This window comes from Colobus angolensis, unplaced genomic scaffold, assembly GCF_000951035.1.
Source record: "Colobus angolensis palliatus isolate OR3802 unplaced genomic scaffold, Cang.pa_1.0 Scaffold16, whole genome shotgun sequence".
NCBI classification, from domain to species: Eukaryota; Metazoa; Chordata; class Mammalia; order Primates; family Cercopithecidae; genus Colobus; species Colobus angolensis.
The window spans coordinates 7,613,776-7,627,565 of record NW_012114710.1 but is presented as its reverse complement, the minus strand read 5'-3'; positions in this window follow the sequence as shown (position 1 = coordinate 7,627,565).

Below are 13,790 nucleotides of genomic sequence, written 5' to 3'. Positions count from 1 at the left end.
TGACGAGTTAATGGGTGCAGCACACCAACATGGCACATGTATACATATGTAACAAACCTGCACGTTGTGCACATGTACCCTAGAACATAAAATATAATAAAAAATTACAGCAATGAAAATTAACAAACTGCAATGACATGTAATGTAACGACATAGATGAATTTCACTAATATGTTGAAGAAAATAAGCCAGACAAAATCTCTACAAACGATACAATTACATTACATAAAACAGGCAAAGGTAACTTATTGGTGAGAATATTATACAGAAGCTTGAAAGCTAGGATTATTAAAGTCAGGATAATGTATTTCTGGGTGAAAGGAGGGAATGATGTTCAGGAAGTGTATGGTGGGTTCTTCTCTGTCTTGACATTCTTCTTTCTTTGCTTGAATGATGATAAAATGGCATTTTGGAATATGATTCATATATTTTTGGGTTTTGCCCATTTCTCTATGTCTATATCTTACCACAAAGAAAGGTTTATAAAATTATGAAGGGATAGTTTATGCAAATATAAACTTCTCAATGGTAATTACCTCTTAAAAGGAAAGGGAATAGTGTAAGCAAGGGCGTGCAAAAAAGTTCAAGTATATCTGTAACATTTTATTTCTGAAAAGGAATCTGAAGAAGTAATGTCAAATATGAACAGTTATGTCTCTTAAATCTGGTGAACATTAATTATATTATTAGTCTCTGCACATTCTGTAGATTTGAAATATTTGAAAATTATTTTTAAAAGAAACTTACTATTTTCTATCTCCCATGGGACTCATTCAATGCATAGGGAGTTTAAAATAAATAATTGCACATTGGTTGAGGAATTGATTTGTGATTTATTTCAATTGAGAAGAAAAAGTATTCTTAATTTAACTCTGTGTCTTGTCAACACCACTGTCCTTATTCCTCCTACCAGACAGGATCCAGTCAAGCTGACCTTGGAACGCACTGTTTTCTCTTCCCAGGTTGCTCCTCCTCAGCTTTTGAATGACTGCTTGCTTTTCAGCAATAAGGTCTCAGTTTAAAAGTCCCTTCTTTAGAGAAGAGAGCTTGCTTGATTGTGGTATACACCATTCCCCACCCAAATAGGCAAATTCTATTATATATCCTTTTTACTTTCTTCACCAATTACTGTTTGAAATTACATTTCCTTCTTTTTTTTTCACTTATTTATTGTCTTACTCTCTTCACTAACAGCAAAGTCTCAAAGAGGGTAGAATGTCTGTCTATATCTATATTGTTCACCACCATTTCATGAGAGTGTAGAATGCCTGGCAAATAGTAGATGTTTAATAACTATTTGTTGGACAGATGATTCAGTCGAGGCAATAATAATATTACTATGCATTTCATTTTATTGCCACAATATATATTTAATATATATATTTACAATTCTACATATATATAATTTAGGAATAAAAGATGTTCTTGGGAAATTTGTCAGGAAAAATGAAATTTATTAACAATTCAGACTGCAATCTATCAGTTATTACTACATGTTAACTACAAGCTGAAATAATTATGATCCACATTTCAAATAAATGTTATGAGAAACTTTTTAAATGTCTTTTTTAAGACCAGAAGGAAAAGCAGTTAGAAATAGAGCCAAATAGCTAATGCATCCTTTGTACCTCACAAGGTAATGCCATCTCTCAGAACTTTAATTTCTTAAAGTCAAGATTGTAAGAAATTACCTGAGTAATAAAGAGTTCATTTGCAAGAATTAGAAAGTTTTTGGGAAGGGAGGAAATGTCATTTCACATCTGATTAAATTACAAAGATTGTATTTCTTTCTTAAGAGAACACAGAAATGATTTTTTTAAAATAAGTAAGATACCCAGCATGTTACAGCATTGCACTGAGAAATAATAGAAAAGTTTTTAAGTTAATTGCATGTTAATGACTAAGTTAAATTCAAAATGGCAATCAGCAGAAGCTAGGAAACATTTGTCTTGTTTAAATCACATAGTAGTAACCTTTAAATATCATGAAGCAGTCACTACATAAAAAATGCAATCAAATTATAAAAGAGGCATATAATATTTTTGAGGCCGGGCGCGGTGGCTCAAGCCTGTAATCCCAGCACTTTGGAGGCTGAGATGGGCGGATCACCAGGTCAGGTGATGGAGACCATCCTGGCGAACACGGTGAAACCCCGTCTCTACTGAAAAAATACAAAAAACTAGCTGGGCGAGGTGGTGGGCGCCTGTAGTCCCAGCTACTCGGGAGCCTGAGGGAGGAGAATGGCGTAAACCCGCGAGGCGGAGCTTGCAGTGAGCTGAGATCACGCCAGTGCACTCCAGCCTGGGCAACAGAGCGAGACTCCGTCTCAAAAAATAAAAAAAAAATTTTTGAAAGTTTACATAAAATACAAAAAAATGGTTAAAGGGAGAGAAAAACATAACAAGGAAGATGTATAACTAAGATAATAAATCACAAAGATAGAAAGAAAGAATTAACATTTTATAAAATGACTCTATGAAGAATTATTATCTTTTAAATATTGCTGATGGATATTTTTAAAGAATCTCTTTCTAGACAAAGAGATATATGTTTTTCTTTTTTCTTATTCTTTAATTGTTTAATTTTTGTTCAGGTTTTTAAATTCCTACTCTCTCTCTTTCTCTCTCTCTCATTCTTTTTCTACCAGTCAACAGTTCTCATTGTTAGATTTTTTTTTTTAGTTTACTTATTTTCACAGGTAAAAGAAGAAACTCTACTAGTATAATATAAATGTTCTCTCACAGTCAGAAGATACTAATACCTTAAAAGAAGTATGCTTTATTTTAAACTAACAACTGTGGTATCAGTTAATTTAACGTAAAAATTACCAATGTGTCTGACTTGTTTTCATTCACATTAGAGGCTTGTTGGAAAAGCAATGAATTGATCACTAATTGGAAATGGTTAGAGTCAACAATTATTTTTTAATAATATTTATTGACTGTATATAATGGGTCTGAATTGGTGCTAAGCAATGAGAATAACACAAAGCAAAGAAGACATCATCCCTCCTTTCAAGAGAATAAACATCTACTGGCAGAGTTTTACTTGTAAGTGTATTATTATCATACCATGTGGAAACGTAAGTAGCAATCAAATTCTTAGGTTTAAAAAAAAAATCCCTAGGTTATTCTACTCATAAGCATTTAAACAACTCGCTTCACATCTTTAAAACAAAACAAAATGAAACAAAAACACACCTTGGATCCTACATAACATTCCAACTACCTTTTATATATATTCCCCGCTTTCCTTATCCAAAGTTCCTGAATGTTGTCTAGACTTGCTGCCACCATTATCTCACCTCCCTCTCAGTCCTAAACCCAAATTCTATCCATCCAGCTTCACTCAAGTGACCCATATGTGGTAAATCCCATGGACCTCATTTCAGCACTCAACCTGCTACCCTTCAACAACATTTGACATTCCTGTACATGATTACAGACTTGAAGCACTATTTCCTCTCTTTCCTCTGGCTTTGCTCTGTAGTGTATTTCATTCACTGTCTCTTTTGTGAATGCCTTATCCTCTACCAATTGTTAAATGTGAGTGTTGTTCAGAACTGTGCCCTACACTCCACTTTCTTCATGGGTGCTCCATCCCCTATGGCATCAATTGCATCAACACTCAAACCACTTTAAAATTGGTATCAATAGCCTGGACCTCAGTTCTTGTAATTGGATCTATTTATACAATTTATTTATAAACACTTTTACTTTTATGCCAAAATTCCTTCAACATAACATATCCATAACTGCAGGCATACAATCTTTCCCCCAAGCAACCATTACTCCTTCCCAATTCTCTTTAGAAAATTGCACAATAATCACCCAGTTGCTATGACAGAAACCTGAGACTCACCCTTCACAGCTCTTCCTAGCTTCAGCACCACTCATATCAAGTCCTTTACTAACTTATCTCTGAAATGAATTAATTTCCCTGTGTCTCCACTGCCATCACCTTAGTTCAAACATCCATAGTCTCTTTCCTGGATTTCATTAATAACTCCCAGCATACTTCCAACTTTTCAACATATTCCTCTTGCTGCAAGCATAGTAATCATTCTTGAAGCAGTTCTACCTGTACCACTTTTGTGCTTATAGCATTTTGGTGAACCTTCTGTGGCTATAAAGATACTAAGAGAAGCTGGGTTTAGTGGTATTTCTGAAGTATGATAAATAGGATTTGATATATGGAGTGCGAAAAAGAGGGAACTCTAAGACTTTTTCAAGTTAGCTTGAGATATTGAGATAATATGATTTTAAAAGACCACATTTGCGGGGCAAAGACGAAGAGAAGATGGGTTCAATGTCATACCTGCTGAGGTTAGAGCACACAAGAGATACTGCAGATTAGTAACCATGGGAAAGATGGAAACTAGAGGTAGATAGATGTCATAGACATGACTCAAATTCCCAGGAAATATTTGTAGAACAAAAAAATAAGGACCAAGAATGGAATCCTGAGGAATATTAACATTTAAGAAGTAGGAGTGACAGAAGATGAAAAGTAAAGAAGACTGAGAACAACAGAGAAAAGGGAAAACCAAAAACGATATTTGAACCCTGGAATTAGGTAAAAATGTGCATTGCTTTTTATTATACACTGAGCTCAGTTCTAAATGTCTTTTCAAAAAAAAAAAAAAGAACAATGGCAACAAAATAAAAATAAAAATGCCTAGTAGAGTTGATCCTTGAACACCAAAGGTTTGAACTCTGTGGGTCCACTTACATGCAGATTTTCTTCAGCCTCTGTTACCCCTGAGACAGCCAGACCAAGCCTCCTCTGCTTCCTCCTCAGCCTACTCAACACAAAGATAATGACAATGAAGACCTTTATGATTATTCGCTTTCACTAAATGAATATGTTCTGTTCATTGTAACTTTCTTAATAACATTTTTCTTTGTCTACCTTGCTTTACTGTATGAATACAGTATATAATACATATATCATACAAAATTGTGTGTTAACTGTTTATGGTATTAGTAAAGCTTCCAGTCAACAGTAGGAAATTGGTAGTTAAGCTTTGAGTGTCAAAATGTATAAATGGATTTGCAACTGCTTGAGGTGTCAGTGCCCCTATTCTCCATGTTATTCAAAAGTCAACTATAATTTGGTGACCAATTTTTATAAAGTGAACTTTGTGTTTTTATATCTTAAGTAAACAGAGTTAAGTAAATCTTGCTTCTTATTGTATTATACATTACTATTGATCCATGTAAGGCCTTTTCTTATTTTGTTTATTTCCTTCTTAGCCATACCCACCATTTTAATAGGTGACCATTCTGTTGTGTTTAGTGAATCTTTTTTTATGTGTTCTTGTAAAATGTGCTCTGATTAGTGGACATATATTATTAATTAAATAAGTAATACTGTGTGATGTATTTCATTATGTTCCTTTCTTTTTCACAGGCATCTTTTTAATATCCATTCATTGTTGTATGTATTTCTAATTCATTGTTTCTAATTGTTACATGGTAAGTTACCATGATGTACAATCATCACACTTTATCCATTGTTTTAGTTAGTCCAGGTCACTATAACAAAGTACCACAGACTAGATGACTTAAACAAAAAACACTGATTTCTCCCAGGTCTGGAAGCTGGAAGTAAAAGATTAGGGGGATGGCATGGTTAGGTTCTGGTGAAGCTCTCTTTCATGTTGCAGACCTCCAATTTCTCCTTGTGTTTTTATATGGTGGAAGGTGAGCCAGAAAGCTCTCTGAAGTCCGTTTTATGAAGTCACTAGTACCCTCCTGACCTAATCATCTCACAAAAGCCCCACCTTCTAATACCACCATTTTGGTGGTTAAGATTTTAAGACATAAATTTTGGAAGGACACAAACATTCAGTCCATAGCACCTATCTATTCTCTCCATAACAGACACCCAGGTTGCTTCCAACTCTGACCAACAACAATATTGCAATAATGTTTCCATTCACAGATGTCCCCTTATGATCTTATGTAAGAATTTCTTTGGCTTATACATTCAGTGGCAGAACTGACAGATCAAAGTGTATGCATATGCTTAATTTCAGTGAAGATTGCCACATTGCTCTCTGAATGGCTGGCTCAGTCTACACTCCCTCCACAAGACATATGGGTTCTTGTATCCTCAAATATCAATCAAGAGTTGACATATCTATCTTTTTAAATTATGGCGAGGCTAATCAGTGAAAAGTGATATTTTAACTTGCATTTCTGATTGATAATTATTTTGAGCATCTCCAGGTATTTGATTTAGTTTCATTTTATATAAATTGCCTATTTTAAATCATTTATCCATTTTTTTGCTAATTTAGTTTTTTCTTATAGATTTGTTGTGTTTGTCAGTTTTGAACTTCAGATATATTCTGCCATTGCATATCTGTCAGATAGATCTGTCCATGATATCTGTATTAGTTTCCTACAGCTGTTATAACAAAGTACCACAAACTGGGTGGACTATGAACAACAGAAATATATTCTTTGTAGCTTTGAAGGTTACAAATCAAGTTCTGGCAGATAATATTTATTGGTATTAATATTATTTGCATCAGTAACATTATTATTATTAGATTATAGCAAACCCAGGATGCACTCTCAAATCAAAAGGCTAGGCTTCTCAACTGTTCAGGACAAAAACCTACAGGGAGCATACCTTAAGAGTTTCACCAAAGGTCAAGAAACAGCTCTGTTTTTCTGGTTCAGCAACATTTCGGATTTTTTGTTTGTTTGTTTGTTTGTTTGTTTTCAGTGCAACTGAAGACTAATTCACAATAATCAAAAGTCATAAAAGACTGATAAACTTGAGTAGAAAGTTATTTCTCAATACTTGTGATAACAACCAAGTGGACCAAATTATCCTTTTCATCTGATCAGAACATTTCATCTCCTATCAGAAAATGTATGTGGAATGACAATTACTTTAAGTGGGTTATTTGGTAGACCCTGATTCAGAGAAAACAGACTTATCTGGGAATTTTCTACTGTATGGAGCTATTAAGCTCTGATAGCCTAATGTACCCATCTCCACCATGGGATAAGATTTACAAGGAAGCCACTGGACTCACCATGCTGTCTGTTTAGGACCCATACCCTTGCATATAACAGGAACAAAGAGAAATATTTGTATACTTCAAGATTCAGATTTTCTTACGCTCCATGTAAGAATAATGCTCTATTTAACACAGCCTTATATAATCATATAGCACAGGTGATTTTGGTACTTCCCTCTTCATTGTGTCCCAGTCCTGAGAATAAATCCTGGATAGCATCAGCTTATTCTAGTCTCCTAAGCAATACACTTAAAAATTATTCTTTTGTACAGTGATCATATCTTTATCATTTTTCTATTTTTATCAGACACTGATTTTTATCTCCAAATTTACAGGGCCCCTATGATGGCCCTACATGCTATCTGCGATGTTCTTTATTCCGGATCACTTTTTCTGTTTTAGTAGCCATCATCCTTGTAGATACTGAGGAAAACACCAGCTTTCAAAATCACACACCCACACAATGTCATTGACTATGTGGAAGTCAGCATGCCTTGGGAGTTAGCCAATGTCTCAGTCAGAGCTGAACTCAAAGAGGAAAACTTCCACAACGGTAAGCCGCAGTTCTGTAAGACTCTAATTTCTTCTATATCCCCCTTCAAGCTATGCCCACTCCCACCACCATGGCATTCTCATGACAAGAGGGCCCAAGAAAAAGGTTTCTTATATTATCTTATTCTAGAACATTTTTCCTCCATTTTCTAAATTAAAAGCTCTACTGCATTCAGCATTGACTTATGAAGACCCTGCTAGCTAAATGCTATATATCAGTGAGGAAAGGTCTCTATGAGAAAAGTTTTCAAAATTCATCTGAAGCACTGATTCTCAATCTCCAGTTCATAGACCATTGCATTAGAGTTTACAGCATACTTGTTAACGCCACAGTTATTTATTTATTTGGCAAACAGACAATTCCTGTTTTGTGCAATAAGCCTGGCTAAACAGCAAGGACACAGCTGTGAAGATGGGAGGTTGAGAGGGCTGACTTGGGACACACTTCATTGTTAATGAGTCAGTCATCCAAGAACTAGACATTTTTTAATTTTGGTCTAGAAGATCAAGTAAATCAGGATTTCTATGTTTGGAAACAACTGTTATAAGGCAATTACTTTGGAAACTATAAGAACAAAAGAAATCAGAGAAGAACAATAACAGAAATTCTAGTCATCCATAGCTATTGTGCCTTGAGAAATAATGAAAGACACCGGCCAGAGAAGAGGGCACTGAACAGGGACAAAACAAAAAAACCCTCCTTTTTCCATCTCAATTCACTCCAATTTTATTTAAATAATAGCTCTCTTTACTCTTATTATTAAGCCTCTGTTGCATGAGGCCTCTGAAACTTTAACTTACTAATATTCCTCAACATAAAGTGTTACATCTAAAATTGGAAATCCCCCAAAATAAGCACACATTTGTTTCTTACCAACTTTGACAAGTGAGGTATATTCTAGTAGAATTCTAAAACAGGTTGATTATTTTCATGACTTAAAAATAAAGACAACTGTTTACTTTGCATATAGGCATTTCCCCATGCAGGCAGTGTATTTTATCACAGAGGGTAAGCATATGAGAGGTAAAATATTGGGAAAAAAGTTGCTCCGAAATGTTTGGAGGAAAAAAGTAAGCTAGCAACAGAGAAGACATTTTTTTTCTTTATGAGGAAATATCAAGGAGTGAAACAAGCAAGCAAACAAAAGAAGAAAAAGGGAAAATAAAACACAACTGCATACCCAGAGGAGCAAGAGACAGAAAATCTATGTAGCCATAAATAAACACCTTGTCAGAGAATCTATACCAATCCAAAGAGGCCAATTTGGGAAGTGGCAGCAATGTAGGGAAGGCTCAATCAAACCAGTTATTGAAAAGAAGAAAGCAACCTATAAAAGAGATAGGAGGTATGCACTGACTCTTCTGTGAGAATGATTACACATTGAATCTACTGGTTTTCATGTTTCCAGGGAGTTTTGATTTTTAGGGCTTGAGATGTAGTGAAACAAGGAAGTACCTTTCCCTCTCCCCTTAGAGCTCTAATTCCCCTTCAGACCAACCAGAAATCATCTCAGACTACCTCTTCCAGTTCACCCGGCTGTCTTCATTTTCTGGCTAATCCTATATTTTTTCTTTTCTGGCCTATTCTGCTCCATTCTCTCCTAATGGGAGCTGTGCTGGTCAGACTGGAAAGAAAAGGCAGAAGGAAAGAAGTCCTGGGATGAGAAGCAGAGAGGACTCTATCACCCTCCAGGGAGGCACCCACTATCTCCCTGTCACAAATGGTCACCATTTGTTCGCTTGTCTCTGTGTTAGTTAATTTTATGTGTCAACTTCACTGGGCTAAGAGATGCTCAGATAACTGGAAAAACATTATTTCTGGATGTGTCTGTGAGGATGTTTCCAGAAGACATTATCATTTGAATAGACAGACTAAGTAAAGAAGACCCATCCCCACCAATGTAAATGAGCATCTTGCAATCCATTGAGGGCCAGGTGAGAGGGAGAAGTCCAAGTAAGGGCAAATTCTCTCTCTCTCTTCTTGAGCTGGGACAGTCATCTTCTTCTGCCCATAAGCATTTGGTTTCTGACTGAGAGTTACACGTTGGCTCCTTCAGTTCTCAGGCTTACAGACATGAAATGAATCACACCACTGGCTTTCCTTGTTCTCAAGGAATGCTTGCAAACAGTGTATTATGGGATTTCTCAGTCTCCATATTCACATGAGCCAATTTTTTTTTTTTTTTTTTTGAGATGAAATCTCGCTATGTCCCCAGACTGGCGTGCAGTGGCGTGATCTCGGCTCACTGCAGCCTCTGCCTCCTGGGTTCTAGCAATTCTCCTGCCTCAGCCTCCCGACTAGCTAGGATTACAGGCATGCACCTCCATGCCCACCAAATTTTTGTATTTTTAGTAGAAACAGGGTTTCACCATGTTGGCCAGGCTGGTCTCGAACTCTTGACCTCAGTTGATCTGCCTGCCTCACCCTCCCAAAGTGCTAGGATTACAGGCATGAGCCACTGCGCCCAGCCAAGGCAACTCTTGTAATAAATCTTCTTTTATATGTCTATACATTGTCTATTGGTTCTGTGTCTCTGAAGAACCTTGACTAATACAGTCCATATCACTTCTAAAAGCAGGGACCATTCTGTGTAGTTGTGCACTTTATCCTAAGTCTTGAATAGGTAAATTTCAAATATTTTTATATTAAGAATTTTAAGAAAAGGTACTTTTAAAATCCTACCCAATAGCCAAGCACCTCAAAGGTTTTGTGTTATCTGACACTGGGAGAGCTTCCCAGATTCAGTGGGAAGAGTACCAAGTAAAGGAAAACCTTTCCCTACAATCTATCCAGTACCTCAGAGTCTAAGAGCTGGGTAAGCACTACATCAACAAGTGCTATATTAAAATCCTGGGTGGCATAAAATACCTGTCACATAGGATCAAGACCCTGAAAACTTTACAAAAAGTAGAACAAGAAGATGTTAACATGAAACAATTAATGAACCAGGCAGGATAATATATTCAATACATAATGGTTCAATTTAAGGGCTAAATTATGTGAAATAAATAATTAGTGAATATATACAAATATGACAAATTAAGAACAATATATATAGAAAGTAAGTTCAAACTAAGTTAAAAAGAAAGGTAGAAGCTATTAGATATTATTTAAATTCAGAAGATAATTATGGTGTTAAGAAAGGTTTAAGATAAAAATTCTGAGTATTGTTATTAATACCAGAAGGTTAAATAGAGCTAAAGACAATTTCTAATCAGGTAAATTTCATTCATATTTCTTACAGAATATTAACCTTCTTAAGGTATTTTTATAAATCTGAATATATAAGAATATTTAAATTAGTAAGAGATAAGGTGTTAATCGTAGTTTAGTCTTCTCTTTAAAATCTAACAAATTTTCCCTGTTTTTAAAATACTCTAATTTTGCTCAAAAATTTATTATCTAAACTAAAATATTTATTCACTCCTGAATAAAAATATAATTCAAATTAAAATATATTTTTATTTTTGTTATCAGAATAGAAGGCAGATATAAGGGAAAAATTTGTAATTACCCATAATACTCAGACACAGCCACTACTAACAATTTGGAATATATTCTCTAGTTTCTATATGATACTCATTTTATTTAAAAGGAATCATAACTATATATGTTATTTTTGCCTGTTTTCTTTATCAATTTATCATAAATATCTAAAAATATATACTTAAGATCCATACAATTTTAAGAGTTTTATGTTAAAACTTATTCACATACATTTTTCCTTCAAATGTAATTCATTACTTATAGGATTTTTTAAGTGGTTCCACTTTTTCCTCTTCATTTTCACTCCATATTGCATAAAATATGTGAAGCTAGATATTTTTTAACAGTTATAAAATCAAACTCAGTCAGAATTCTCACACACTGGAGTCAAGTGTGGTGCAGAGAAGCAATACCAACCTCAAGTACCAAATCAGAGAATGGCCTGAGATGACAGGTCACTAAATCTGAGTTCAGCTCTGGCTCTGCCACTGTGCACCTATGTCCACTTAGGCAAGACACTGTCCACTTCAAGATCTATGGATGAGACACTGAATGACCTCTGAAGTTCAATCCAGCTAGAGCTCAGATACAAGATAGTCTAGAAGTTAGAATACAAGTTGAGTTTAAACATACAGTGCTGGTGGCTAGTCTCCTCAAATTTCATTGGCCTTGGTTTGAAGACTGCTTCCATTCTACAGGTTGCTAGAAGGGTTGAGTCCATAATGAAATCTATGCAAAAAATGGCTAAACAAAATCTTGGCTGGTGTTCTAGCATCTGCTCTTTCAGAGGAAAGAAAAAAAAATGCCTCTGCTGCAGAGTCTATTTTGGCTTTTACAACAATGTCAGTCAAAACCACTATATTCCCCTATTTTCATATGAATGACTTTTCCTTTCTAAATACGTGTTTGTCACATCTTAAATATACTAGAAGTTATTTTTAAATATAAACAAACACTGATGGTATCTGCCCATGTTTACCATTTTTAATATATAAATACAGACTACCCAGAAATGACATATGAATAATAATCAAAAAGTAAACTCCAAAAAACAATTATAAAGTTTTGCTTTCATAGTCTGAGATCTAATTAAACAGATATTTACACTTATAAAACATGTTATAATGTATTAGTAGATGCTAACAAATAAAAATTTTCTTACGCATTTAATTATAAATTTATGGTCTCATATAACTGACCATCAACACTGACAAACAGAACTTAGGTGATGGTGGAAATATTTAATATCTGTGGTATCCAAATATAGCTACTATAGAGCACTTGAAATGTAAGTAATGCAAATTAAGGACTGGTTTTTAAAATTTACTTAATTTTAATTCATTTATATTTCAATAACCACATGTGGCTAGTGGCTATCATATTTGACAGCAAGATACAGACCAAGCTTGTCTAACCATGGCCCTCAGGCTGCATACAGCCCAGAACAGCTTTGAATGCAGTCCAACACAAATTTGTAAACTTTCTTAAAACATTATAAGAGGAGTGTGTGTATGTGTGTGTGTGTGTTTTAGCTCATCAGTTAGTATTAGTGTTAGTGTATTTTATATTTGGCCCAACACAATTCTTCTTCCAATTGTGATCCAGGGAAGCCAAAAGATTGGATACCGTGAAATGGATCATATATGGAACAATTTAATTAAGTTCTATCTTTCCATAGAAAAATATTTATAGGACATCTGATGAACGTTATGATATTTTTACTTCTGTAAGAATATAAAATGAGGCCGGGCACGGTGGCTCAAGCCTGTAATCCCAGCACATTGGGAGGCCAAGACGGGCGGATCACAAGGTCAGGAGATCGAGACCATCCTGCCTAACATGGTGAAACCCCGTCTCTACTAAAAAATACAAAAAACTAGCTGGGTGAGGTGGCGGGCACCTGTAGTCTCAGCTACTCGGGAGGCTGAGGCAGGAGAATGGCGTAAACCCAGGAGGCGGAGCTTGCAGTGAGCTGAGATCCGCCCACTGCACTCCAGCCTGGGCGACGAGCGAGACTCTGTCTCAAAAAAAAAAAAAAAAAAAGAATATAAAATGATTAACTTTACAATTTATCTGAAAAAAAAATCCTAGAAAAAGTTATTAAAGTATTAATTAGGTTTAGCTCCAGACAAAATAGTTCTCCATAAATTACACTTTAAAAATATATGAACTTCTACTTTTGCTTTAACGAAAATAACAAAACCATGACCTGCCAAAAAAAATCTTAGCAACTTAAAGTGTACTCATTCTGTTCAGCCTCGGAGCATTTAAATTCAACTTTTATTTTTTTTCGAAGTATTTGTATCTAAATATCAACATAAATTATGATAAGTGATCAGGCAAGGTACTGAGGGTTTAAATTTCTGTTATTCATAATATGTTTATAATTAAAATAAATAGAATTAAGTACACTACTTGGGTTAAAACAATAATCAAAAAAAAATTAGGATTTAAACTTTTTTAAAAGTTAAAATACCCATGATTTTAAAGCTATTATAAACAGTAACTTTCATAGATCCTTTAAAATTTTAGGTAATTAAAACATTTATTGACTTTCACTTGCCAAATTTTAAAATTACATAAAAATATGCCAGTGCTAAGATGGCCGAGTAGGAAGAGCTCCAGTCTCCAACTCCCAGCGCGAGCGACACAGAACACCGGTGATTTCTGCATTTTCAACTGAGGTACTGGGGTCATCTCACTAGGGAGTGC